This window comes from Lissotriton helveticus, chromosome 10, assembly GCF_964261635.1.
Source record: "Lissotriton helveticus chromosome 10, aLisHel1.1, whole genome shotgun sequence".
NCBI lineage: Eukaryota > Metazoa > Chordata > Amphibia > Caudata > Salamandridae > Lissotriton > Lissotriton helveticus.
Window position 1 is genome coordinate 990,156,624 of NC_136071.1, and position 27,802 is coordinate 990,184,425.

At 44.6% G+C, this 27,802-nt stretch overlaps 1 long non-coding RNA gene across 3 annotated transcripts in view; it reads right to left on the reverse strand.

Annotated features, from left to right (window-relative positions):
* LOC144784707 (uncharacterized) overlaps positions 1-27,802 on the reverse strand; it is a 151,918-nt gene that overhangs the window by 20,314 nt on the left and 103,802 nt on the right. The window lies entirely within an intron of this gene.

Consider the following 27,802-nt stretch of genomic DNA (forward strand, 5'->3'; position numbering starts at 1 on the left):
ACTTCCTCCCCTGGGCGTCCACAGCCACGGAGAGGAAACGCTTCAGCCCATTGCCAGGTGCGTGGGCTGGGCTGTTGACTGGTAGTCCAGTTCTATTGAGCAACTTTCAGTCGCATCCCTTGAGATATTTTCAGCTCAAGTTTCGATTATTTTTATCACCTTCCCTTCTTGACCCGTCTCTCTCACTGGGCCTATTCGATCTATCTGCTTCTAATAACAGCAATTTTTAGATGGGTACTTAAAGTGCCCTTGAGTGTTAAGGTTTCCTTGCCATTGCATGAATGAAATGCAGGGGTATTCTACAGGGCGCACACTCAAAACAAAGAATGAAGACACATCACAATAAACACTGATCACAAAGGATGAAGGGAAAGGAAGTAGAGCAGAGCATAGCCATGTGAGTTGATTATAAAATGGGTAAGACAGATGGTAGTAGGTGCAAGGAGGGGGAGAGCTGATAGGTGATAGTGACGTAGGAAAGAAAGATAGGCAGAATCAACACAGCAGAGTAAGTGACTGGAGGAAAGATAGGTGGGAAAGAGAAAGAGGTGGATGAAACAGGCAGAACAGGTGTGAGAAGGGGAGAGGCTGGGAGAGAGCAGTAGCTTAGAAAGAATGTCATGGGACCTGGTGCCAGGAAGGAAAATGGCCCTTTCACTGCTGTTGGGGTTGTACAATACAGCAATTATTAGGGCTCAGTGGCCATTTAGGGCTCTGGATCCTGATGCCAGTGCTCCTGATGAAACAAATTGTATGGTCCATCCCCGGAAGAGAGATGAGACGAAGGCGATAGCATGCAAAAGAGAAGGACGTAGGAGGCAGAATCAGCTAAAAAATGTATAAGGTATGGGAGTGCAGAAAGTGAGAGATGGATATACAGGTGAAAACAGGTGAATTGAGGTAAGAGTCGGGATAAGAAATGAAGAGAAGAGTATGAAGTGGAGAGGTGTATGTTAAAGGAACAGAACAAGCAAGAGGAGGGTAGAGGCAGGGGAGAGATGAAACATGAAGACTACAACATGGTGGAAAGAGGTAATGTAAAGGGGGTAGAACCAGCAACAAATGTTGAGGATGGAGGGAAAGATAAAAGCTGACAGGTAGAGCATGGATTGGAGAGACAGGATCATATGAACCTAAATGTTGAGAGGTAGATCATGATGTAAGAGGACAAGACCACCAAGAACAAGTAAGAGGCTGTGGGAGAGATGCAGGGGAGAGATAGATGTAAGAAGAGCAGAACCAACAAAAGAAGATTGGAGCCTAGAGAGAGATGAGAGATGACATGTACTCTTCACTGACAAAATATCAGCTAGTAAAACATCCACCTACAAAAATATCGACTACCCATACAGTTAGGTAAAGTACTTTATTCTGCTCTATTTGAGCCATAAAGTTATGCACACAATCTAATTCATTTACATCCAATCACATATAACATTTATAAATAAATATCTATCACTTTGATTAAAAAAGAGAGTAAACATTGATATACATTTAATATTTACTATGTTTAGTAAGTACTGTTAAAACACAACTTAAAACAGCATATATGGTATCCATGTTAACTAGGGATAGTAAGTATGCCAGGGCTGTTTCGTGATTCCTATTTTTCTCTGCTGATCATATCGGCTGAAGGAATTGCCTTCTCTGCGGGGTATAGAGTGTGTAAAAATAAATAAAGTGGTTAGTGCTTTGGCATGTTGTACCATCACAGGGGCAGGGTGGAAGTGAGGAAAACATCGTGCCTTGAGTAGAAAGGGCTGCTAAACAATGTATTGTTTTAAGGCATAGCCTAGTCAGCAAGAATGTTTGACTCTCACTTAGGCTTAACATTAAGTAAAGTGCCCAGCTGTGCTTTGTGTTGGTGATATAAGTCTGACCATTGAAAAAGAGTGTTGTCAAGAGAATTGTGTGAGAATAATGATGAAAGAAAAGGTGATTAATTATTTTTGAGGAAACATTTGTAAGGGTATCTGGGTTAGAAAAATACTGAGGAGTGTCCATCTTTGGAGAAGTGTGGCTCAATGGTTAGAGCGGCAGACCCTGATGCAGAGGTCTGGCCCGGGACCAGGGTTCAATTCCCCGCCTCGGCGGGTCTTGAGCTCAAAAATTCCCCGGACCTGATAATTCTCGCCTCGGTGCCTATTCCAATCATGGAGTCCCACTCTGCGAATCTAGGCAATAGCTTGCTTAATCTCCACAACGGCCCCCACAACGCTAAGGATGCCTGGCCTCCACCTTGGTGGTGCCCAGGAGTGGACACTTCACAGGGAAAGGCCAGGAAGGGTTCATCAGCGGTATTCGTACAAGCGCCTTGAGACCCTTGTGGGTGAGTAGTGCGCTATACAAGTATCAATTTACATTTTACATCTTTAGAAAGGTGGATTTAATATACCTGAGCAATTGGAATTCAAGGCAGTTATCTAGATTAATACAATCTACCTATACTTAAAAAGGTAAGAACAAAAATATTGGAAAAAAACATTTTTTACAATAACATAGTTGTATTAAATATCGCTGTTCAAATATATGCAAATCAAAATATTGAAAATAAAATATATTAAATACTAACACTAATTTAATAAAAATGAAATATATCGATTATATTTTAACAAATAGAACAAATAAACTTACTTTCAAACTTTAAACACCCATACACATATACATATATCTTAAGTGAAGTGAAGGGGTTTTGTAGAGCGCGACTGCTGCCCGCGGGCGTCCAAGCGCTGATAGTAGAAAAGGAGCTCTGAGAGGGGGGGGGAAGGAAGGATGAGGAGGGGGTTAATTTCTAAATAAGAATGTTTTCAATTCTTTACGGAAGAGCGGGAGAGTGAGGTTAGACCTTAGTGAGAGGGGGAGAGAGTTCCAGAGCTTAGCAGCGTAGAGCAAGAAGGATCTGCCTCCTGCTCTGGACCTTTTGATTCTGGGGACTGCAGCGAGAAATACATTTGTGGATCGCAGGGATTTACCGGGACAGTAAGGGGAGAGAAGTGAGTGATTAATCTCAGGGCTCGCTCTATGGAAGGCTTGGTGTGATATGCACAGAGTTTTGAACTTTATTCTCTCTCTGACAGGGAGCCAGTGGAGAGATCTGATCCCTGCCTTGACAGACTGTCTTCGTGGGATCTGGAGAAGGGTATGGGCAGCGCAGTTCTGTGTGCGCTGCAGTTTCTCCAACACGTACTCAGGGGCTCCTATATATAGAGCGTTGTTGAAGTCTAGCCTGGATTGTATGAGGCCCTGGATGACCACCTGCTTGGCTTCAAAGGGCAGCATCGGCAGGATTTTTTTCAACATTCGGATAATTCCGAAGCAGGTTGCAGCTGTTTTTGTTGCCTGAGTATTGAAGGTAAGCTTCTTGTCTAGCCATACTCCTAGGCTTTTGATGTCTTCCTTCGGAGTTGGAGGTGGACCTAGACTTGCGGGCCATAGTTGGTCAAGGGTGATAGGAGGAGGCGGGCCGAGGATCATTATCTCGGTATTGTCACCGTTGAGTTTTAGGGATGACATTGTCATCCATATATCTTAACATATCTCTATTTAAGAAATATAATGAAACTATTATTTTTAAATTATATTAGGCCTCATTACAATGTCGGTCGGACAAACACCGTTGCAGCTTGGGAACTGACCGATCTTAGGCCAGTCTGACGCGAAACGTTTGGGGGGAAGTGGCTGAAGGAAGGGGCTGACGGTCCCCCTTTATCCTGCGGCCTCCAGTTGTGGGCAGAGGGGGTAATAATTATTAAAAAATATATATAAATATAAATTATTTAAATTTACTTCACAGCCTGTACCTCTATAAATCCCAAAACCCCCATTTAATGTTTAAATGCAAAAAGTATTGACACTATTAACATAATTAATTATTAATTAAATGACTTCCCACCCTGTACTCCTATGAACCCTCAACCCGCTACGGTACTAAAAATAACAAAAATGACTTAAATTAAATTTGATAGCTAGTAATAATTTTTAAAACATGTTAAAAACATAATCAATCATTATTCCCAAAAAATTACATCATATACATTTAAAATATATACCAAAATACATAACAATAATTAAAAATCGATATTATAAACAACTATATTATTGTAATAAATATTAATAACCTTGATACTTTAAAAATCTATATTACTTACCCTTTAATTGATATTCTTGACAACGATATTCTTTCTGTCACAATATTGTTGACTCGGTATTTGTGCAAGCCGATATTTAAAACTCCATATTTTTTATCAGCACAGAAATATACAGCAGACAGGAGACAGAGGTAAATGTAAGAAGACCAGAATCAGAGAGAAAGGTTAAAGAAGTGCTTGATTTGAGCTGGTGGTTGCCGATATGGGCCGGCAGGCATTTACTGAGACCAAGAGAGGAGAAATACACACAAACAGGAAAGATGGAAAAAGAGAAAGACAGATAAGCAGTCAGCAGGGGAGAAACAATAACTTCTAAGAATGAGAAAAACAGTTGGCAGTGTCTAGCAGTGGATTAAGAAGATTGATGTAGTTTCCGGACCATGCAGACTTGATGTTGGACACACTGATATTTGATGATACTACCCACAGGTTTATGAGCTGCGCTGATAAGAGAGGTGAAGGGCAGTAAATGAATGGGAGATGTTAATCTAAGGGAGGCATGGAAACATACTTGAAGAGCAGATGGAGGAAGTAAATAGTAAGAAGTGGATATTAGAGAGAGGCAAAATCAGTGACAGTGGTTAAAGGTAAAGAGATGAGGTGAACTGTAGACAATTGAAAAGAAAGGTGGATATCCAAGGGACAGAACCAGTAAGAGAAGGAACGAAGATTGGAAGGAGGGGAGAGATGGATGTATAAGGGGTAAAATGCACAAGATAAGTTAAGAGTCTGCTGAGAGACGAGAAGAAGAGTCAAGTATAGATAAGAGGTGGTTATCAGAGAGGTAGACGAAATGAAAAAAGATAAGACACTTCAGGAGGACGGTCGGGAAGAGGTGGATGTAAATGGGGGAAAAGCAGTGAAAGAAGTTTTGAGACTTGGAGGGTAGAGAGGTGAAAAGTAATGTATGGATATGAGGAATGTATATAGGAGAGGTAGAACCATCTAGACTAAATAGGTAGAGTGGATAGTAAAGAGAGGCAATTATGAGAGGTGTATGAAAGAGAGCAGAATTACTAAAAGATGGTAAGAGGTGGGTGAAGGTGAATATTAGATGAGCAGAATCAGCAAGAGAAATTGAAAGGGTTGATGAAAGAGGAGAGATGAAGAGTCAATCAGGTCAAAGAGGGGCAGTACTAGTAGAGAGAAGGTCAGAGGGAGGGAAGCAGGGAGACAAGAAGTTATGCAATAAGGGCAGAACAAACAGGAACAGTTAAAGTAAAGGGGAAAAGGAAAATTGATAGATTTAGGATGGTTAAACCAGAGGAAAAGATAGAAGTCTAGGTGGAGAGTTGAGATGTGAAGAGTTGAGCAGGGAAGGGAGCTGTCAATGTAAGAGGGGCAGGAATAGCAAGAGAAGTTGAGAGGCTGGATGGAAAATTAATAGGCAAAGAGTAGAGCATGGAGAGGAAAAATGGATGCAAAAGTGACAGAACCAGAGAGAGAAAGTAAGAGCATGAGTGAGGGATATAAGCACCTTATCAAGACATTAAAAGTATCGGCTAGCGAGAATGTTTTTAATGGAATGAAGTACCAAAAATGTTTCTATGTGACTAATAGTCCCCTAATCCTCAACAGACATCTTACTATGTTTCTGTATGCTCAAAAAGTCCTGTGAAGAGATAAGGAATATAAGCCACCCTGCAAGACTTAAGTGTTGTGATGTTTAGGGAAAGGGCCCAGGCTAAGATAGGCAAGGAGACGGAAAATCCAAAGTTGATTGATGGGCCTATGGCTGGGAAAACTGGCTCCTGGCCTGGAATGGCTTGGTCATTGGTGCTCAACTCACAAGGCTGCAGCAGACATAGGGTTCGTATGCACACAATAGGTGTGCATACCAATAAGAAGAATCCCAAAACTCAGGCAGTGACAGAAAGACCTGCTTCAGCAGCAAAGTTAGAATTGGCCTCCCTTAGGCGGTGAGGTAAAGAAGGGTGTGTGTACAAGGAGAGGGGGGGCATCAAAGCACATGGAGTGAACTGCAAATGGGTGAGCCCATATGAGTTGGCGTTCAAAAGGTTCAAGTAGGCAGGTCTTACATTGGAGATTGGAAGGGCCAAAAACGTTTGGTTAGGCACATGACTAGAGTGACTTGTTTATGACCACATAAGTCTTGGAAGAGTTTTGTATTCAGTTATCTCTTTGAGCAAAAATCCAGGTGCAATTTGGTTATTACATCTTAGGCTAAACATTAGTTGAGCAGCTTTGTTCTTTACCCTTTACATTTTGGCATCTGTCTTCCCTTTTTTAAAATTTGAAATCTTTGGCATATTTGGTAGCTTTATTTAGCAAGTCACACACCAACTTCCCTAACCTAACGATATTCCACCTTGGTGGATTTCCTGTACTTACAGATGCAAACTGCACAGATTCTACTATATTATGTCCCACTTGTTTTGTTCCTTTAATTATCTACTTGCCTGCTTAGTTATTTCAGTATAACTTTTGAGAGTTTTTTTTTCCTGCTGTTGACAAATTGTTGTCTCTTTTCAGCCATTTTTTATTTATATCTAAACATTAGGTTTGAGAGTAAGGAATGTGTTTTGGTGCTCATTGTGTGTTGCTGTGGTGCAGCAATTGGTGCTTTTAACTGCCAACATATTAACCACCCCATCTATGTAAGGCATCTGTGTCATCTTCTTCTCTTATCTCTTGCAATCTGTGGTTTCTCTTCATTACTGCAGCATTTGCAGTTCACTCACCTCATTTGGCACGTATCTCTTTGTGTTGATCCCCCATGCCTGCTGAAAACCAAAATGCCTTATCCATCGATCTTATTGGCATAAAGGGACGTTTGAGGTGTCACTAGAAGGTCTGCTCTATAGCTCTGAGACAATCTATCTTAAAATGTAATCATGCACTAATCTGGAACCAATCAGTGAACATCGCAGTAATGATATTAGTTTTGGAGAGACATATTCCTAGCTTTTACACCTAGTTCAATCAATGTAATATTTCACTTAATAGAGCTTTACATTATTTGTACTTGTTTTTATTAGAACTATGTTAGAAATGGGATTTCTGGTTCGCTACGGTATGCACCTGAGCCATGCAGAACCCACCACTCTAGTCAGTGATACAGGGGCTGCTTGGGTCTGCTTTCTTTCACTTCTGGTACAACCACAAATCTCAAAAGATGCGGGCACTCCCTTGAGAGAGTTATGGTAATGCAGGAAAGGGATAGTCTACCACACGTTAATTAAAGTTGCCCTCAGCACAAAGTTCCGGTCCTGTTCGGGGAAATGTTTACAGGAAAGGAGTAAGTGTAGGCAGGCTCACAGGGAGGTACGGTGGAGCTGGAGCAGTAATGTGCACCACGCTTGAACCCTCAGCTGCTCCAGCGATGCCAGGCACTCTCAGGCAACTTGGACTACTAGGTCTGGACACATGGTGCAGTAGCTATTACATGAGGTTGTTTATGTCCTGGAGACCTCTTAAAAGAACAGGAGGCAAGCCATCAAACCCTGGGAGTTCTTGGGGTGACTGAATGTAGAGGGCAGGATCCTTCCTTCCGCACTGCAGAGGTAGCAGGCAGCAGGCCTGGACGTAAGCCCTGCCAAGTGAAGCCAATACAATGCAGAGGTTGGGTCCAGTCCTTCTTTTGCTGTTGTTGCCGGTGTTCTGGATGATGGTGTTGTTGGCTGCTGTGAGACAAAACTGACCTCTCTGGAAGTTTTAGGCAGCACCCCAGAAAGGCAGGGTGGGACTCAAAGTTCCAGCCAGAATCCAGTTTGCTCTACAATTCACTTTTTGTATTTTAAAACATCCCCTTCAGAAAAAGGGATGAAAGTGGGCAGGATTTGTTTGTACAGTGGATCAAGCAGTGTGGCACATATGTACTCTTTGGACTTGATGATGTCATGTTGCAGCCTTATATTAGAAGCCAAGCTTGGGACTAAGCTCTCAACCAAGGCATGTACTTCTGTGTTTTCATTCACACCTGGAGAGGCGAACCTTTCAGATGCTTTCTTTACCTGGTCTTGTAGGAGATACAGCAATAGGATAGCTTGGCCCATTGTACTGTCCTCCTTGCTAAGTTCCCGCGTGAAAACCTCAAAAGGGAGTAACAACTGTGTCAGGCATTTGACTAGGCCTCATGTGTCGGCATCCATGGTCATAGCTTTCCCAACTGCATCCCCTCCTCTTTGAATGAATCAAATTCGTAATTTGTAAAATGTATCAACTTGTAATACGGTTATTCGTTTTATATTGATGGCCATTAAACGAAGAAAGGATCTTGCTTATTTGGAAAAATTGAATTACGAAATCGAATAGATCACATTCTGTTAAACTGTATTTTTTTTAACGTAAAAAAAATTAGGGTATAAATGCCTTTTATGAGTAATGTTGGGAAAAATTGTACATACATTTATTAGTGAATGATGTATTGTTTTTATATTATAGTATGCTTTTATGGTCATTTTTTATGCAATGAATAAAACTTGATTTGAATGACTTTGTCATTGATCTGTTTATACTGCTCAAAAAGATGTTGCAGCATGTAAAAGGTGGAGTTCCAACGGGTTGGGACTCCTGTATCAGTGCTCTAACTGGTGCTCTATTATTACACTGTATAATCCGCAGCTGCTTCTGCGCTTTAAAAGAAAGGCTGAAATGGGTGCAGATTCTTCTGCATGTGGTCAGTGTGAGACGTTGGCCTGGCATATGCTGCCCACTATTCAGGTGGGCACCTTGCACCAGTCCAAACAACCCTTATTGATGGTAGGTTAAAGACAAGCTTCATAGAAAGCTATCCTAGTGGAAGCTGTGGAGAGCAGCCTTCAGGCTAAGTCTTGGAGGAATGTAAAGCAGCTTGTTTTACCAGTCTATAATCTCGTGAATGACCAAATGAAGGGAGAACCACACCAGGTATATATATATATATATATATAAAATATATGTATTTATTCTAAACACATCCCACACGTCTCTTTATGAGGATAGAGGCAAAAGTACATTCAGTAAACTTATTAACACACAGTAAATTTTCACAATATACGTACCAAACCATATATCAATAAAGTGGTATGAGAACCACGACTTGCATATATACAAGTCATAGAGCCTTTAGAACCACTGGACCACCAGGAACCACCCAAGGTAGTGACACAGGGGACCCACGGGGGACGCGTGCAGTGTCTAAACACAGCCGCAAATCACCATTAACTTCCATGGGGAAAGTCACAGTTGGAATTTTAGAGATAAAGGACACTTAGAAGAAGACCCTTTTAGAACTAGGAGGTTCTAGAGTCAACACCCAAGGGAGCACCGGAGTACTCAAGTTACCTCACCCAGGGAAGCCGGGTGCATAGGTGTCTTTTCGTGTCTGGTTTCGTCGTCCTTTTCAAAGGCGATCTGCTGCAAAGTGCTGCTGGCGTCCAAGTGGAAAGTGTCCGGTGTGATCCAAGCCTGGATCAAAGATGAGAAGAACCTGAAAGCAGAGGGGACAGAGTGTGGGTCACTTGCCAGTGACCAGGGGCGCGATAGTCGAATGCCCACCGATTTCGGGTGATTTCAGGTGAAGAAGGTGCAGCTTGACTCTTCAGCCTCGAGGACCAGGAGATGTCGCCAACAACCAGGTTCTGGATTCGAGCTGTCCCATGAAGGATGTTGAGTGCTGCGGTGTCGGTTTCCGGATTGGACCCAACAAGCCTCGGCAATAGCAACCCACACAGAAAGCAGAGATAGGCTTCTGTGCAAACCAGCAAGTCTGAGGGACTCACCACTTGGTAGGGAGTCAGGGCACGTCTGGAGTAACCAGGGAAGCCGAAGGAAAAGTAGAGTTACCTTCGAGGGGACCCACCAGTTGACGGACCAGGGATCATGAAGGAGCCTCATGCGGAAATGCAAGAAGCAGGCTTACAGAACACTCATGGAGTGTAGGCCCACAATCCTCAGTGCAGATGGTGCTTGGGGCTTGGGCTACAAGTAAACCAATGCACATCTTCGGCAAAGCTCTGGAGGTTGATGCACTAGCAAATGGGCACGGTGTCCATGGCTTCTGGTTGCACGTCACTCGTGAGGGCTGTGGGTCTCAGCTTTGCTGGGGACTCGGGTCGGCCTTCAAGAAGTCTGGACATCCTCTTCCTGGGCAGCAAACACTTTGGAGTCCGGCGGGAGCTTCAGAGATGCAGACCAGCAAATGCTTTGTTGGTGCCTGTTTGAACAGGGGAGTCACTCCTTGAACCGAAGGGGGATTCTTCTGTCCTCTAGTCTTTAGTAGAGCATCGAAGTTCCAGGATTCAGTTTCAGAGTTTCGTCTAGATGTAATCTAAAGTCCTGTTGCCAGGGTTCCCTTACTCATACTAAGAAAAGTGTTTGGACATACTCTGGGGACCTACCTATGGGAGGGTTTGGAAAAAGGGGTGGCTACACCCATTTCCTTTGTCCAGTTTCACACCAGAGCAGGGGCTGGTAGCCCCTGCAACCGCTTTGAACTGGGCTATTCACAGGGACACCAAATGTGCCCCCAGTGCTGACTTCAAGCACTGTCAGAGTGCACCCACCCAGCCCCAATACACAAAAGCCTGTCTGGGAGGTGGTTGCACCTCCTTGTGACAGGAAACCTATTGTCCAGGCATCCCCTGCCGGAGTTTCAGTCAGCAGCAGGAAACCAGAATCGTGGTTGTGGCTGCAGCATCCATTTTGTGATGCCAGGACTCTTTTAAACTATTGGTTAGACCAGTGTGTACATGTCTCGCCCTCTAGAAGGGTGGAATTCTACCCCCGGCTCCAGGACTGGTGGGGTAGGTAGGATTCCAAAGTGTTTGGCACCAAACACAACATGTTTCTATGCAGCCATTCCAAAGTTAACATTTGACCCAAGGTTATAATGCACTTAAGAGTATATGGCCTGGCTGCATCACAGAACTTCAAAAACAAGGTTGGTGGAGGGTCTAAGGGGAAAATTATTTAAAGAAGGACAGACAAACCCCTTATTCACAGTATAACAATACAAAAGGACTGTCACTGGTCTGTACAACTAATACGGGCAAAGAAAAATGTGGCAGACTCTGTGTCTACCTATAAAGTGTGTACAACAAAAAGGAAATGAATCCCATCAGCCCACCCATATGGCAGAGCTTCATCATCTGGGATAGAACCAATGATGATCCGGTTAGGGAGCCACACACCTGTTGGAATTATGTGCTTCTCCAAACCCAAGGAACCACCAGTGATGAATCATACCAAAAGTCAAATCAGTTTGGAATGGTGTGGGATGTTAAATTGCAGTGAGAAAAAATGTGTACAATAAGAATCAAAAGTGAGATGTAAAATTGGCTACCATGATTTAAGGAAACTTTATTAGGGAAAATCATGGTGTCAAAATTAAAATGAGTGTGAGACAGTTTGACACAATAACTGTCTATTAAGGATGGTATTTGATCAACATGTTTCAGCCATTGTAGGAAAGTTAAGCCTACCGGGCTTTCGTCAGGACCTCTTGAACACTACTGCAATTAAGCTTGACCTAAGCTTAGTAAAAAAGCCAAAATTAACACAAATTAATGATACAAAACATCCTACCGTACATTGGATTTTCCAGACGGGGATGTCTGTTTCATAAAGTATTTAGGATTCTTTCCCAAAAATGCTTGGGAGAAAGCCTCACCTCATCCTGGCCACTGCTCAGGGTTGGAGGCCCCGCTCTGTCCGTCGGTACCCCTGGACTAATCCTGAGCCGAGGGGGAGGCTCAGGATTAGTCCACAATGCTGAAAATACAGAATGTGCCCGCCACTATGGCGGGCACATCCTAATGGCACCCCCGGGACCCCCGCCCTTATGGCGGGCGGTCCCGATTTGCGATAGGATGACGGGCGGGCAAAGTCCGCCCGTCATCTTAATGGACCCCCTTGTCTCCTGCTAATGATCAAGAAAAATCACAGGTTCAAAAACAAAGGATAAAAGACCAAGGCAATAGGTAGGCTAGAGAAAGAGCATTTTCTATTTAGAGTAGTGGAGGACTATCAAAGAGAAAAGATCACTAAGAGCATCGCCAAACTAGAACTGAGCAGATATGGACAATGCTGATTAAAGCTTTAAAGGACCAACTGCAGTTTGTTCAGCAAATTGTGGAAGAAGCATTAAATAGACCCATGGCCCACCTGGCATGGTAATACAGACCAATGCCTATGATCATTAGATTGACAACAAAGGGCAGCACAATCATTGACCCAAGTGATATAATTACACACATGTTCAATTTTGTGAATCTATGCTTTCAAGATCCTGCATCAAATAACCTTGCTATGGAAGACATTGTGAAATTAGCAGAGGTGCTGAGGTTAAGATCACAGACAGGGCCGGACTGGAAACTAAAAGCAGCCCTGGCAAACTTTGCCAGACCAGCCCCCGCCCGGCATGTAGCGAGCGAGCGCAGCGAGCGAGCCCAACGGCTACTAGGGGGGTTTGGGGGGGTTCTCCCCCCACGAAAATTTTGGAAAACGACAGACCAAAATGGTTAATTTTACAGCACATTTTTCATTACATATTCAAACTGTATCACCTTTCAAAGCACAGTAAATAGTAGATGATGACCTTAAAGAACATCAGGTTATCCACCCAGTCATATGTACCTATAGACATTCTTTCAGAGAGCATCAAAAATAGACAAAAGTAGTGAATCAGAGAGAACAAAGTAAAAGTAAAACCAGCCCCCACATGGTGTGTAGCGAGCAAACGCAGTGAGAAACTACTACTAGGGGGAGTGACCAGTCCGGCCCTGCCCACCACCACCACGCGAGGCACGCGACATCCACCCAGTGCCAAGTTACTGTGCCACCCACCACTGTACAGCCGAAGGAATGAGTCAATCTATATGCCTATAATAGAGGCAGAGACACATTGAAGATGTCTAGCTCTTTGAGATAATACTTGCAGGAATGTCATACTTTTGGGAGGAGTCTTGCTACAAACATATTAGCATTCCACTATCTCTCTGATAAGTGCCTTAAACCCCCTCCAGCAAAACAATATTTAAAAATAAGAAAAAGTCTCTAATGCCCTGTGGCAACCTGCCCCCCTCACGTGTGTGCGTGTGTGTGAGTGTGGGTGTGTACATATATATATATATATATATATATATATATATATATATATATATATATATATATATATATATATATATATATTCCAACCAAACTACAGAGACCCATTTAGCTGCAGCCACACAAGAACTCCGTTTCTAACTCCTTTATTAAACAGCCTGCCAGCAGGTTACCAAAGGTGACGCTCTTCCAATATTAAAACGCCAAATGCATTTCGAGAGTCTCTGCTCTCTTCCTCAGTGGCAAAGTCATCATTGCTGGTTCACTCCCTCTGTCTTAATTAATAGTCCCCGCCTCTAGGGCGTGAGCAGTCAGAGGCGTTTCTGGGATCAGTAGTTTGAATGGTAAATGGAGTGATCCCCAGCGAAATGGATGCGAATGTTAAACCCAAGTGGGATGAAGGCACATCTCGTTTGCTGCCTGCCTCGCTTTGTTGCTGTAAATAGGAGCGTTTTCAGGGGATACCTCTGCAATACTCCTCAAAACGTTCTTGTCCATTAGTCCTCCGTGGTGTAGAGGACCGGCTCTGTTGTAACTGGGTGCTGCAAACCACGACCGGGCGGCCGTTATTCATTCCAACCAAACTACAGAGACCCATTTAGCTGCAGCCACACAAGAACTCCGTTTCGAACTCCTTTATTAAACAGCCTGCCAGCAGGTTACCAAAGGTGACGCTCTTCCAATATTAAAACGCCAAATGCATTTCGAGAGTCTCTGCTCTCTTCCTCAGTGGCAAAGTCATCATTGCTGGTTCACTCCCTCTGTCTTAATTAATAGTCCCCGCCTCTAGGGCGTGAGCAGTCAGAGGCGTTTCTTGGATCAGTAGTTTGAATGGTAAATGGAGTGATCCCCAGCGAAATGGATGCAAATGTTAAACCCAAGTGGGATGAAGGCACATCTCGTTTGCTGCCTGCCTCGCTTTGTTGCTGTAAATAGGAGCGTTTTCAGGGGATACCTCTGCAATACTCCTCAAAACGTTCTTGTCCATTAGTCCTCCGTGGAGTAGAGGACCGGCTCTGTTGTAACTGGGTGCTGCAAACCACGACCGGGCGGCCGTTATTCATTCCAACCAAACTACAGAGACCCATTTAGCTGCAGCCACACAAGAACTCCGTTTCGAACTCCTTTATTAAACAGCCTGCCAGCAGGTTACCAAAGGTGACGCTCTTCCAATATTAAAACGCCAAATGCATTTCGAGAGTCTCTGCTCTCTTCCTCAGTGGCAAAGTCATCATTGCTGGTTCACTCCCTCTGTCTTAATTAATAGTCCCCGCCTCTAGGGCGTGAGCAGTCAGAGGCGTTTCTGGGATCAGTAGTTTGAATGGTAAATGGAGTGATCCCCAGCGAAATGGATGCAAATGTTAAACCCAAGTGGGATGAAGGCACATCTCGTTTGCTGCCTGCCTCGCTTTGTTGCTGTAAATAGGAGCGTTTTCAGGGGATACCTCTGCAATACTCCTCAAAACGTTCTTGTCCATTAGTCCTCCGTGGTGTAGAGGACCGGCTCTGTTGTAACTGGGTGCTGCAAACCATGACCGGGCGGCCGTTATTCATTCCAACCAAACTACAGAGACCCATTTAGCTGCAGCCACACAAGAACTCCGTTTCGAACTCCTTTATTAAACAGCCTGCCAGCAGGTTACCAAAGGTGACGCTCTTCCAATATTAAAACGCCAAATGCATTTCGAGAGTCTCTGCTCTCTTCCTCAGTGGCAAAGTCATCATTGCTGGTTCACTCCCTCTGTCTTAATTAATAGTCCCCGCCTCTAGGGCGTGAGCAGTCAGAGGCGTTTCTGGGATCAGTAGTTTGAATGGTAAATGGAGTGATCCCCAGCGAAATGGATGCAAATGTTAAACCCAAGTGGGATGAAGGCACATCTCGTTTGCTGCCTGCCTCGCTTTGTTGCTGTAAATAGGAGCGTTTTCAGGGGATACCTCTGCAATACTCCTCAAAACGTTCTTGTCCATTAGTCCTCCGTGGTGTAGAGGACCGGCTCTGTTGTAACTGGGTGCTGCAAACCACGACCGGGCGGCCGTTATTCATTCCAACCAAACTACAGAGACCCATTTAGCTGCAGCCACACAAGAACTCCGTTTCGAACTCCTTTATTAAACAGCCTGCCAGCAGGTTACCAAAGGTGACGCTCTTCCAATATTAAAACGCCAAATGCATTTCGAGAGTCTCTGCTCTCTTCCTCAGTGGCAAAGTCATCATTGCTGGTTCACTCCCTCTGTCTTAATTAATAGTCCCCGCCTCTAGGGCGTGAGCAGTCAGAGGCGTTTCTGGGATCAGTAGTTTGAAAGGTAAATGGAGTGATCCCCAGCGAAATGGATGCAAATGTTAAACCCAAGTGGGATGAAGGCACATCTCGTTTGCTGCCTGCCTCGCTTTGTTGCTGTAAATAGGAGCGTTTTCAGGGGATACCTCTGCAATACTCCTCAAAACGTTCTTGTCCATTAGTCCTCCGTGGTGTAGAGGACCAGCTCTGTTGTAACTGGGTGCTGCAAACCACGACCGGGCGGCTGTTATTCATTCCAACCAAACTACAGAGACCTATTTAGCTGCAGCCACACAAGAACTCCGTTTCGAACTCCTTTATTAAACAGCCTGCCAGCAGGTTACCAAAGGTGACGCTCTTCCAATATTAAAACGCCAAATGCATTTCGAGAGTCTCTGCTCTCTTCCTCAGTGGCAAAGTCATCATTGCTGGTTCACTCCCTCTGTCTTAATTAATAGTCCCCGCCTCTAGGGCGTGAGCAGTCAGAGGCGTTTCTGGGATCAGTAGTTTGAATGGTAAATGGAGTGATCCCCAGCGAAATGGATGCAAATGTTAAACCCAAGTGGGATGAAGGCACATCTCGTTTTCTGCCTGCCTCGCTTTGTTGCTGTAAATAGGAGCGTTTTCAGGGGATACCTCTGCAATACTCCTCAAAACGTTCTTGTCCATTAGTCCTCCGTGGTGTAGAGGACCGGCTCTGTTGTAACTGGGTGCTGCAAACCACGACCGGGCGGCCGTTATTCATTCCAACCAAACTACAGAGACCCATTTAGCTGCAGCCACACAAGAACTCCGTTTCGAACTCCTTTATTAAACAGCCTGCCAGCAGGTTACCAAAGGTGACGCTCTTCCAATATTAAAATGCCAAATGCATTTCGAGAGTCTCTGCTCTCTTCCTCAGTGGCAAAGTCATCATTGCTGGTTCACTCCCTCTGTCTTAATTAATAGTCCCCGCCTCTAGGGCGTGAGCAGTCAGAGGCGTTTCTGGGATCAGTAGTTTGAATGGTAAATGGAGTGATCCCCAGCGAAATGGATGCAAATGTTAAACCCAAGTGGGATGAAGGCACATCTCGTTTGCTGCCTGCCTCGCTTTGTTGCTGTAAATAGGAGCATTTTCAGGGGATACCTCTGCAATACTCCTCAAAACGTTCTTGTCCATTAGTCCTCCGTGGTGTAGAGGACCGGCTCTGTTGTAACTGGGTGCTGCAAACCACGACCGGGCGACCGTTATTCATTCCAACCAAACTACAGAGACCCATTTAGCTGCAGCCACACAAGAACTCCGTTTCGAACTCCTTTATTAAACAGCCTGCCAGCAGGTTACCAAAGGTGACGCTCTTCCAATATTAAAACGCCAAATGCATTTGGAGAGTCTCTGCTCTCTTCCTCAGTGGCAAAGTCATCATTGCTGGTTCACTCCCTCTGTCTTAATTAATAGTCCCCGCCTCTAGGGCGTGAGCAGTCAGAGGCGTTTCTGGGATCAGTAGTTTGAATGGTAAATGGAGTGATCCCCAGCGAAATGGATGCAAATGTTAAACCCAAGTGGGATGAAGGCACATCTCGTTTGCTGCCTGCCTTGCTTTGTTGCTGTAAATAGGAGCGTTTTCAGGGGATACCTCTGCAATACTCCTCAAAACGTTCTTGTCCATTGGTCCTCCGTGGTGTAGAGGACCGGCTCTGTTGTAACTGGGTGCTGCAAACCACGACCGGGCGGCCGTTATTCATTCCAACCAAACTACAGAGACCCATTTAGCTGCAGCCACACAAGAACTCCGTTTCGAACTCCTTTATTAAACAGCCTGCCAGCAGGTTACCAAAGGTGACGCTCTTCCAATATTAAAACGCCAAATGCATTTCGAGAGTCTCTGCTCTCTTCCTCAGTGGCAAAGTCATCATTGCTGGTTCACTCCCTCTGTCTTAATTAATAGTCCCCGCCTCTAGGGCGTGAGCAGTCAGAGGCGTTTCTGGGATCAGTAGTTTGAATGGTAAATGGAGTGATCCCCAGCGAAATGGATGCAAATGTTAAACCCAAGTGGGATGAAGGCACATCTCGTTTGCTGCCTGCCTCGCTTTGTTGCTGTAAATAGGAGCGTTTTCAGGGGATACCTCTGCAATACTCCTCAAAACGTTCTTGTCCATTAGTCCTCCGTGGTGTAGAGGACCGGCTCTGTTGTAACTGGGTGCTGCAAACCACGACCGGGTGGCCGTTATACATTCCAACCAAACTACAGAGACCCATTTAGCTGCAGCCACACAAGAACTCCGTTTCGAACTCCTTTATTAAACAGCCTGCCAGCAGGTTACCAAAGGTGACGCTCTTCCAATATTAAAACGCCAAATGCATTTCGAGAGTCTCTGCTCTCTTCCTCAGTGGCAAAGTCATCATTGCTGGTTCACTCCCTCTGTCTTAATTAATAGTCCCCGCCTCTAGGGCGTGAGCAGTCAGAGGCGTTTCTGGGATCAGTAGTTTGAATGGTAAATGGAGTGATCCCCAGCGAAATGGATGCAAATGTTAAACCCAAGTGGGATGAAGGCACATCTCGTTTGCTGCCTGCCTCGCTTTGTTGCTGTAAATAGGAGCGTTTTCAGGGGGTACCTCTGCAATACTCCTCAAAACGTTCTTGTCCATTAGTCCTCCGTGGTGTAGAGGACCGGCTCTGTTGTAACTGGGTGCTGCAAACCACGACCGGGCGGCCGTTATTCATTCCAACCAAACTACAGAGACCCATTTAGCTGCAGCCACACAAGAACTCCGTTTCGAACTCCTTTATTAAACAGCCTGCCAGCAGGTTACCAAAGGTGACGCTCTTCCAATATTAAAACGCCAAATGCATTTCGAGAGTCTCTGCTCTCTTCCTCAGTGGCAAAGTCATCATTGCTGGTTCACTCCCTCTGTCTTAATTAATAGTCCCCGCCTCTAGGGCGTGAGCAGTCAGAGGCGTTTCTGGGATCAGTAGTTTGAATGGTAAATGGAGTGATCCCCAGTGAAATGGATGCAAATGTTAAACCCAAGTGGGATGAAGGCACATCTCGTTTGCTGCCTGCCTCGCTTTGTTGCTGTAAATAGGAGCGTTTTCAGGGGATACCTCTGCAATACTCCTCAAAACGTTCTTGTCCATTAGTCCTCCGTGGTGTAGAGGACCGGCTCTGTTGTAACTGGGTGCTGCAAACCACGACCGGGCGGCCGTTATTCATTCCAACCAAACTACAGAGACCCATTTAGCTGCAGCCACACAAGAACTCCGTTTCGAACTCCTTTATTAAACAGCCTGCCAGCAGGTTACCAAAGGTGACGCTCTTCCAATATTAAAACGCCAAATGCATTTCGAGAGTCTCTGCTCTCTTCCTCAGTGGCAAAGTCATCATTGCTGGTTCACTCCCTCTGTCTTAATTAATAGTCCCCGCCTCTAGGGCGTGAGCAGTCAGAGGCGTTTCTGGGATCAGTAGTTTGAATGGTAAATGGAGTGATCCCCAGCGAAATGGATGCAAATGTTAAACCCAAGTGGGATGAAGGCACATCTCGTTTGCTGCCTGCCTCGCTTTGTTGCTGTAAATAGGAGCGTTTTCAGGGGATACCTCTGCAATACTCCTCAAAACGTTCTTGTCCATTAGTCCTCCGTGGTGTAGAGGACCGGCTCTGTTGTAACTGGGTGCTGCAAACCACGACCGGGCGGCCGTTATTCATTCCAACCAAACTACAGAGACCCATTTAGCTGCAGCCACACAAGAACTCCGTTTCGAACTCCTTTATTAAACAGCCTGCCAGCAGGTTACCAAAGGCTCTGTAGTTTTGTTGGAATATATATATATATATATATATATATATATATATATATATATATATATATATATATATATATATATATATATATATATATAATATATATAAGCTCATTGGAACCTGGGGACTCTCCTCCACTGCAGACCATGAAAGAATGCATCAAACTCAAGGTCTTTGAGGATTCTGAACTCTGACTAATCTGTAGAGTGATTTAGTAACTCTTGCTATGAGAACAATACAGTGATTTAAATAGACTATATGACATGCACAAAATCAAAAAGGTGAATGTTGCCTCTTAAATTGGTAGGCACTAAGACAAAACGACAGAATGTGAGGGAAGACCATGCATAAAACACAGAGTAATGGTTTTTGAAGGCAGAGATGTAAATGCTTAGCAGTCTAGCAGATGCATTTTACAATGCATGTTTTGGAGAACTGCAATGTAGATACAGTACTGCAGGGCCCGGGCTCTGTAAGCTGCCGCAGCAATGAGCCAGCCATGATCTGATGGGGTGACTGAAGTCAATCTAACTTAAACCCAGTGGGAAATTACAGTCACATAATTGGTATTCCCTGCTCCCGATTTGACTGTGGGGGTATTTATCTTTCCCTCTTCACTTCCATCATAGAACCTAGGTTATTTTCTATAGTCTTGAAAACTTACAGATTGGGAAAACGCTTGAATTAGGTGTAAAATAAATTAATCCATCCAGTGTCTGTTGCTCTGTCGTTATGCAATAAAGATAATAACACGGCGGCTCCACATAAAAAAAATACTATGGCAATGGTCTTACATATTTTACACTAAAATGATTCTAGCACCAGAGAGGCAATTCATAAATGTAAAATGCAACCCGAGATCTAACACTTTTAAAAACAATTCATAAATGTAAAAAGCAACCTGCGGAAGGGACACATTTAGAAAATAGAAAGCTTTATTTCTTGTTTGTTTTGAGGGATTGTGGAGCCTTGGTGGCGGCATCAACTTTTCTGACTCCTGCTAATTTACAAGCACATTCATGTATTGCGTGTTGTCTCACTCCACTTGTGATGCTGCAGGCTGCCAGTCACGCGCACTTTTAATTGTGCGAGGCCCAATGCGCATGCGGCATGATGACATCAGCCGCACTTTAAGGCGCGCAGACGTGGCAGAGGAGACCGTGCATGATTCTGCACGCTGCGCACATGAACCTCCTCCTGAAAATGGGGGTTAATAGGTACAAGGCCTTCTAGATGAATTGTCAGAGTCTTTCCTAATCCTTGCTGCTCCCTCCCCTAGTCTTGGTGTCACGTTACGTCACACATAATAGCAAGCAATTCATGAAATGGGATACAGAACTGCAGGTTAGTCCGGGTCCCACCCTGACCCAGTGTATCTGCATGCGCCTGAGAAGTATATGTTCTGTACTCTCCCATTAAATGTATTTTCTTACACCCCTACAGAGGAGTGCCCTTGGTCTCACTTTAAATTAAAGTAGTGTGGGTACTAGCCCATTTAAAGCACAGCTTTCTTTAGACCTTCGGTTCATGTGCCTTCAGGCTGCTTCGGTTAGCTGGTCTAGGCCTCTAGGAGACTGACGCTGCCCCCGGCCCCAGGCCCAGGCCCGGGCAGTGCAGTGCTGTTGTAACCTTCTCACAATGAACCGAAGATCATTCAAATCAGCTCTCCTTGTGCCAACCACATTGAAAAGAAAAAGACACGAAGTAAGAACCACAAGGTGCCCTGGGCCAGACCTCTAGAATGGTCCTGACCTATTGATAGGCAATAAGGACACTGCTGTCTCTTCTGGAAAGATTGGAAATCCTTCTCCTCAAGAGATGCATTCGACCCACAGTCGTGTGGATAGAAAGTCTCAACCAAGTGCTCTGAAGTGGCTGCTGGCATACATGTTATCACTGTAGAAAACGGTTTCACTAAACAACTAAATAAACAACTATCAGAAACAACATGCACAAACAATAGATAGCAAGTAACAACCTAAAGCAAACTGGAGGGAAGAATCAAAGATTAAGATGTGATGTGAAACAAAGGCCCAGGCCACATTAACAACAACAAAAATTGGGCAGCGCTGCGCAGCATTGAATGCAGTTGTATCATGAAATGAAAAAAATTGTGCAGGCCCGCATGACGAATATTTCATTGGCTGGATGCACTCCTGCTAAAAATGTATTTTTAGCACAGTAGTGCTGTGCCGGCGGAATTTGCCAAATTTTACTTTTATTTTTTTAATATATAATATACCTCTGACGCACACGTAAACTGCCAAAAAGGTTTTCACGACTAATCTGCCCATCATACAATTAACTGAAGCACTCGGAGAAGGGTTAAATGGAGAAATAATGAACAAAAGACATCCCAGATGTGGTGAAGGCAATGCCAAATGGGAAATCACGGCGGAATATGGAGTCAGAGCAATGCCTCTGTGAATCAGGCCTTATGATTCCAATTTAATTTTTTAATACCCACGAGTGTTATTTCACAAGTATGATATGGGTAAATCCTAAATATGGGAATAGATTAGCTTTTTTAGTATCGTTTGCAACTCCAGGGTTTCTCAAACTCTCCAAAAAACCCATCTCACCCTTGGAAATATTCATAAATTCACTCCTGTAAAGGGTGACGGTAAGCCCCATTAAAGGGTGTGCCTGGGAAGGTTGTTGAGATTGTCAGAGAAGGGTTTTGCCAAGAGAAATATATTTAAACTGTGGAAAAAATAGGAATAGTGTAATATATGTAAAGTGATGTATGCGTAAATAATTTCGGATGCACCTGTATAGAGAGATAAAACCCCTTTCTAGGGATACTCCTGGAAAACATGCTACTGTTACAGCTTTGCTGGGGTTCTCTTAGAAAAGTTTACCATTCCCTGAAGTTCCTAAATTTACCCATGCAAGATTTATTAACAGGTTTATGAACTGGGCTCTCTGTTTTTCAGACCCTTGCTGTTACGGGAAGCTGAACTCGTTGTGTAAGATCTGTAAACATCTAACCCTTACGCACAAACAGATTAGGACTGCTCCCGCATAGCCATGCTGAGATTCCTTTTTATTTACACATCCTCAGAAAAAAATTACAAGTACACAGGATCATGCTGCAAACAAATAGCACTCACCTGCCCTCGGTCGGCAGACAGGCGAGATCAGGCCTGGGGGAGATTAAATTAGGGGGTGCGCAGGGGTGCCGATCTTTCTCTTTCCTGGCTGACCTGTCCTGCTCTGAAAGCTTGCCTCAGCTCAATCACATGCACTTCCCAATGCGCATGCCCACCCTAAAAAAAACAGCGGCACCGCGGAGGCGGTGACATATGCTCGCTGAGCCTGCGCGCGTCTTCAACAACCACCAGGAACAAATCATCATCATGGTCAGGTGACATGGAGGAGGTGAGGTCAGTGGTGACGTAGTGTTTTTGTAATATACATTAATGCCGGGCGGCGCGCAGCGGCCTGATCAAAATGAAATAATAATTTATTTGAAATCGGCGCGGCCCGCGCAGATTTCAAATAAATTATTATTTAATTTTGATCAGGGCGTCGCAGCTCTTACCAGGCCTCAGATCTGATTGTGCACTGCTGCCTGTAAGCACTGTGTTCTGTTATTGGGGCCAATTTGGACCGACCATGTTGGTCCAAATCGGCCCCAACAACAGAACCGGCCCCCCTGCCACGAAACCGGCCCCCACCCCATCTAGCCTACCAGGGGATTGCCCGGTGGCTGGAATGACCAGTCCGGCCCGGTCTAGCTTACTTCGAGGGTTGCTGGACCTAGGAAGCGATTGACTATTATGGCCCTCAGAGAGAAAAGTCCTCCTACCCTGCTGCAGCTGCAATGTGGAGTTTCTTGATACATTTCTAAACACTCTGGGCAGATTTACAAGCCCCTTGTGCCACTTTTGCGTCACTTTTCCCATGTTAAAAGTGACACAAAAGTGGCTTGAAAATCTGCCCCTTTTATAGTTCAGATTTTCTAAACATTGTGCAATGCAGTGTGAAAATCTGCAGTACTTGTTTCACGAAATTGTAAACAATTTCACAGCCACATCTTTAAAAAGAGTCATGACAGATTCTGTCATCAGCCACATTAAAATAGAGCTGTAAAGCAATGCTAAGTGTGTTGCTCTAGTATGCTACGAGGAGCAAGTAGGAACATGCATGAGGCTCTAGATACACTCTCCTATACAGATTACAACACAAGGAAAAGTGTGAGGAAATGATCACAACACTCCGCTGGCTTTAAGTGTAAATGACCTTTTTATTTACAACTGGCAAGCTGAGTACCTAGCCCTCCTGCCAAGCCGCACAAGCTACCCTCTTGACTGGGCTAAAAAAAAGATTCCAAACCAACCACCTTCCCTAATAAACTTTAATCCTTACATCCCACCCCCCTAAACACTTCAGAATTGCACACAACTTTTGAAATACTATACTATGAATCCTTTTAGTCCTGGCACTGTAACCCACATTATCCATATTTTTTAACCTGCCCTCCCTTGGACCAGGCCCTCATCCTTGCCCCAAATCTCGGCTCTTTGCGAATTCTTATACCTCACCTTATTTTTCCCCTAATCAGCTGAACAGCTTGACTTCCTCGTCTTGCACTACAGTGACAATAATACACAACAGTAGCCTAACAACAAAGCACCCGCTCACAACCTCCAACAACATGTACCAGGGTAGGCGGTGGGCTTCTGCTTGGCAGCTGGCACAAAGGAAAGAACGCTCAAGTTGTATGTGCCAGCACCACGTGGCCAGCCCTACGGCCACTACGTCACAGTATCACTCCCTCTGCCCCACCCAACTGCAGTGACCGGCTTGTCACGTTCTAGTGTTTCCAAATACTGTGCTTCCACCAGACACCCCTTGAGGGCTGGCTTCCACACACCTCACACCCATCCATCACAGGTGTCAATGGTCAGGTGACCCTTCCAATAAAAGGGGCCAGGAGTACGTGCTCTGAGCCCATTCCAGATAGTATAGCACTTCATCTGCGTGGTCATTTCTAGCTATGGGGGCCTTTGGCCCCGCCCTTACACCAACCTTCCAAGCACAGAATGTGCAGAGCTGCCCGCTCTAGGGGCCCTGACTATTCAGGGGTAAGCAGGGTAAAATTAGTTATTTCCCAGAAATCACACGTTGTGTATAGCAATCTCAAACTATAGTCCACTTGTCCCTGGTGTCATTTGGCATTCAGATTTCAGGCAGAGCCAGGTCAGTAAATGTGGTTTTGCGTCAAAATTGAATGGTTGTGCTGTTCCTGCCCTGTTAATCCCCTTTGCTTGGCTAATAACGGGTCGGGGCTCTGTGGCATAAAGCAAATTTGCACGGTGCTCGTGTCAACTTTTGGCGCAATACAGCTTTTGTATGTGAAATGTTTATTGCTGCTGCTTTGTGTGCTGCAAAGTACCACCTTTCATCACACCATTGCGTGTGCAAAGGTATTGTAATTTCAAAACTGTGTTGTTTTAATGTAGGGGACGAAGGTCTCAAACAGCAATTTGTGTAATGGCACAGGCTACATTGCTGTTGGAAATGCACAACCCCGTTTTTGAACCTAGTAAATTCGTTTATCTCTTACACATAGAAATTCTAGTACATTTTAACTCTTCTCAAAAATAATGACCTCGAGTCCAACTATATTAATTACCCACCGGATGTACAGAAATTCTGCAATCATAAAACCTGAGGGAACACAGCCCGTATCTTTGCACATCTCAGCCAGGAAATAAAAAAGCAAATTTTGATAGCATTTGCATTAGATAACTTACAGGGCTGAAAGGTTCATTTAGCTATGGATGCTTGCAAAGGAACATTCCTCACGTGGGAGCAAGCATTTTTTAAGCAGAAATTGTGCTTCATTAGTCTCAGCGCCCTAAAAGCAGATTGACTCGTTTCACCGCTCCGCACATTAGATAAATAGACGCTTCCTGTCCCACTGTGGTGGCCCCTCTGACCTCTGGTCTTCAGCTCTGCCCTTCGCACGGTTGCCCTACATGTACTAACTTCGGTCCTACCTACCTGTTAACCCCGCGCTCCTACTCTGCTGTGCATTATCGGATTGAAATGAAATTTGGTAAAATGGAAATAACACTCACCTGGCGGCGGGCGGCAGACAGGCCACTGCAGGAAGTTGGACACTGGGACAGGCAGGCCCAGGGCTAGAAATAATTAAATTATAGGGTGGGAGAGGGCTCTTGTTGTTTCAGTCTCTGGGTTCTGCAATTCTGGTCACGCCGCGCGCACTTTTTATTGCGCATGTGCTACCGCCAACAGCCGCGCCTGCCCCCCTCCCCTCCCCCTCCTGAGGTGATTGAACTGAACTGAAGACTAGGGGCAGCCCGGGCGCGCACGCGACCCACCCACCCCCTAAAATGGCACTGCTGCGCCTGCTCCAAATGTATTTATCCTGAACAGAACGCAGCTGCAGTCACAGGTGATTGCAATTCTATTGAGATTGTTTAAATTGTGGTTTTTTACCGCACGGAGGCTCCGGAGCGAGTGACATGCACGCAGTGTTCAAAAAATGGGCACCAGCCCCACCCAGCAACAAAACAGGCCCCCGGCCAAAAAACCGCCCCCCGACCCTGGCAGCCGACCTGGGGATTGCCCAGTGCCCGGCATTGCCAGTCCGGGCCTGGTGGACAGGCCTTGAAGGTTAACCCACAATTGACGCCACTAGGGTACATCTGCTTGTGCTAAGACATCAGGCCTTCTAAGGTCTAGTGGGGCCTTCTAAAGTCTAGCACGGGAATATGCTCCCTCAGTAGAGTGGTCTGGTGGACTGGTCATTGAGGCTGAACCTGGTTCCCCAGTTCTAAATTCGACAGCTCTGGCCATAGTGCCACATCCTCTCACCCACTGAACACCATACTGCCACACTGAGAGAAACTCATACTGCCTTCAGCTACAACCTAATTGTGACGCGCTATAAACACTTGGATGTGGATCAATTCAAATTATGCACTTGATAAGAGTAATAGCCTGCCTAAAAAATTTTTTTAAATGTAAAAGCACGCACTCATTGGGAATGAAAGATTAAGTAAAGCATGTGAAATGTAAGCAGAAACAACATGGTTACCTTAACGATCTCTCACTCACTATTCAGAAATCAGTGAGTGGTTTTACCTGAAAAGTTAAAGACATGACTACAGGGCCGTGAAGGGAACTGTTTCAATGTCCATTGCTTATACCCTTACAAAAAGTAAGCAGTCTGGTTTAAAAAGACCACATACATAAACACAGAGCCATGGTACAAATTTTGTTTTCCAATCCACCCATCAACCAGGCATTGAAATACATCCAGGAATGGTGCACTTCCCCACCTGGGGACAGCAGTGCTGTTCAAAGAAAGATGAGAAAACAAAAGTAGGCTTCACTGCAAAGTCTGTAAAGTGAGGCTAATGTGTTTGGATGTGAATAAAACCAATCTGGCCACTTTGCAACCACTCTGTCTTGCTTTATTTAGTTATGTATTTGTTTTTCATATTTAAAACCTTTTATTTCTCTCCATCCCGAGGCTGCACTTTGGAATAGAAAAATGTCAGAAAAAGGGTATTTCCCGCAAGGGTTTTTCTTTTTTGGATCCATTTCACAGGGAGCAACATAATGAAAGAAGGAAAGAGAGGTTGTGAACCATTTCTTCAAGTCACAGCTTTCAGTAAGTGAGGAGCAAGACAGAAAGAGAGGGAATAATAGGAAGAGATGGGGGGAGGGGGCAGCTGCCAGCACGGAAAACAGAACCGGCCCCCTGTCCCAAAACCGGCCCACACACCATGCAGCCTACCGGGGGATTGCCCGGTGCTCGGATTTATCAGTCCGGCCCTGATCACAGAATAAAAAATGTAAATCGTAGCAAGAGGACTGAAGAGTAAGACAGTTTCAGTCCACAATCTCTTAAAAAATTATTAGGATACTTTTCACTTTTTCACTAAGCATTTCAATGGGCCCGTTTACAAACATTTTTTCAAAGGTGGTAGCTAACAACATTAAGGGTATATTTGGAAACCTCATTCTAAAAAACAGACATAATTTGTTCTAAAGAGGATGTTGGCAGCCCTCATGGGATCCTGCAATGATCTTAATGACATTTCAAAGGAGTATGTTGCCCTTATTCCAAAATTAACACTTGATGCAGACAAGAAATACATTAGGGATTGCACAGAGTTGCTTTAGAATACACTGGGCAGAAAGTGTATTGATCGGCATGAATTGGTTTGCATTAGGCCTGGGTTGAAATTCAATTGCACTAGAGTAACTTGAGTAATTTCAGTCCACTTCAATCTTTGATGGGGAATTACTGCTAATTACTCGATTATAGCACAATTAGTGAGCACAAGTGGCTGCTCGTGCTCCCTATTCATGTTCTAGTGCATTTAGAAAATGTCTTAGCCAAAAAATGCATCCTTGCATTCATTGGATGAAATGGCGCTTGTTCCACCAAGAAAATAGCGCTAAATACCGTGAGCCATTTGCGGAGAAAACCCACCCCAACAATACATTTAGCGAGCGTGAGTGGATGCTTGCACTCACTATTCGTGTTATGCTGTATTTGG